The 2,247-nt window shown below is 42.9% G+C and overlaps 1 protein-coding gene across 1 annotated transcript in view; it reads left to right on the top strand.

Moving 5' to 3' along the window:
* The window catches only part of AOAH (acyloxyacyl hydrolase), a 148,581-nt gene that overhangs the window by 74,985 nt on the left and 71,349 nt on the right, over positions 1 to 2,247 (top strand). The window lies entirely within an intron of this gene.

Here is a 2,247-nt window from a genome sequence, read left to right as displayed (position 1 = left end):
GTATGAGCTGTCACGTGTTCTGCGTCTTTCACAGAAACTGAATGGAAGCCAGTTTGTGAGTGATAGTGATCTTTATGAATTTTCTGGTGATGGGGAAAATTAAGAGGCATGTGCTTAAAATGCCGAAGTCTCTTGAAGAGAGAGATTAAGAAAGAGCACGAGAGAGTGAGACAGAGAATACTGCCTGTAGAAAACAAATGCCTTTTAATAATCCCCACTTTATTTTTTCTTTAGAAATCCTTCTTCAATTTACCAACAGCTCTTACCAACGAGCTCAACTGGCCCCAACTCTCTGGTGCAACTGGATTTCTGAACGGGTATGTATGTTTGCACACCCTCGAACCCTTCAATATATCTATGTACAAACAGACCAGGAGATGGGGCTTGCTCCCAAGATGCTGAGATGGGAATATTAGGAATTGCTTCTAGAACATGAGTGACATACAATAAACCCACCGCTGACCTAAAGCCCGCCATACAGCGGGATGCACTGCAGACTGTATTTCATCGGTGCTGGCCAGGAGGAGATATTCCTGCTACCAAGCCTAGGTTGACCTCCGATGGGAAATATACACATCACTAAATTTTTCTGATTCAAGGGACAGAGATGTTTACTTGATGATTTGCTCTCGAGAAATGAATATTTATAAAGGTAATGGCTAAAATTAATAGGCAAGGCTCAAAGTCCTGGCTTTTATGCTCTAGTTTTGAAGGGAGGGACAATGCATGGAGAGTCTAGTGTCCCATAAATCAACTTGCTGTGTGTGACTGGGTGTTGACTCGGGGCCTGGGAACAGCCATTCATAATTTTAGCACCCCATTTTTTATTTAGTGGGGGATATCGCATATGATGAATAATTTAATTCTATCTTAACTCGTTTATTTTAAAAGCAGTAGTTATTAAATACTTGCTACCTAATCAGGCACAGATGCTATAGATGTTTTAAAGATAAATAAGGCTTGTCCCATCTCTACAGCCAATTACAGTCAAGTAGGACAGATGAGATAAATGTACAAACGATGATAATACGAGATAAATGTGCCAAAAGACAGCTCTCAACACAGAGCCGCAGGGTTCGCTGGAGAAAGAATTCATGGAAATCATCCACAGCCACCCCCTTTTGGGGTGTTAGGCAAGGGGCCCAAATTCTAAAGGATTTAGGAGATTGGGGGTGAGGAAAAAAGTAGAGACGAAACTAGGGAAGATAACCAACCTTCAGGAAATTTTACTCCCATTTATGTAGGAATCACCTGCGAACATAGAGAAAGCCGAGCAGATGCATTATCAAGATCGGGTGTGGGTTTTCAAATTTAATCACGTAAAAACAGTTAGGCTAGTCCTTGGCATTAGTGTAGTAACATCGACAATACCGATAATAGTAAAAAAGTGACTGACGAGGCCTTCACTCTATGCCGAGCACTTTACTAGAGTGTAAGGCGGAGAGTTTCCCATCCCATCTCCTTGTGAGGTAGGTGGTTTTACTTCCTACTTTCTGCGGTTGAGGAAACTGAAGGTTAAACGGACAAGAAACTTGACCAAGTTCACACATTAATAAGTAGTAGAATGTGTTGTCATCTTGGACCAGAGAATAATTCAGTGAGTAAGGGACTCTAGCCCACACCTCCCAACCTTTATGTGCGTTGAGTTCTGCCTGCCTAATGTGGCTCCCGGTGGCCATCGTCCCTTTGTTCAAGAGTGTAGCTATGGGATGGAAATGGCCAAGAACCGGAGATGTCCTTCCCACGCAGAGCTGTGGCACACACTGTATCAGAGGTCGGTCCTGTGTCTGTCCTCTCTCCTAAGGTCCCCATACTCCCAGCAGCCTTGGACCCTCAGGGCCCCATCCTCAGCCTGTCTTTCCTCAGCCACACTGGCTGTTGTTTTTTGTCACCTGGCGCACATCCAGAGATAGCCCGGCTAAAGCGGCATTCTGGAAGAGAGAGTTTTGTTTCTCTCTCTGCTGTCAAAATCGAAATTGAGAAAATAATATTTACGTGCCCTTCCACCCAAATCCAGCGATGTGCAAAGACACCTGGAAGTTTCTCTAAATCAAGGTCGTCATGGTGATAACAGAAGGAATTTGTTATGAATGAGAAATGAACACAGTTCATTGTACTTTTAATGATGCTTACATTTACTTATAAACCCTATGAAATTCAGCCACCTTTTGACCTAAAAGCCTCACAAAGTTGCCATAGAGGAAATACCAGCCTGATGTTTAAAATTGATTGCCAAATAGTTTAAAT

This window comes from Pteropus vampyrus, unplaced genomic scaffold (assembly GCF_000151845.1).
Source record: "Pteropus vampyrus isolate Shadow unplaced genomic scaffold, Pvam_2.0 Scaffold75, whole genome shotgun sequence".
Lineage (NCBI taxonomy): Eukaryota > Metazoa > Chordata > Mammalia > Chiroptera > Pteropodidae > Pteropus > Pteropus vampyrus.
Note: the sequence above shows the minus strand (reverse complement) of the source record. Positions and strands in the feature narration are given on the sequence as shown.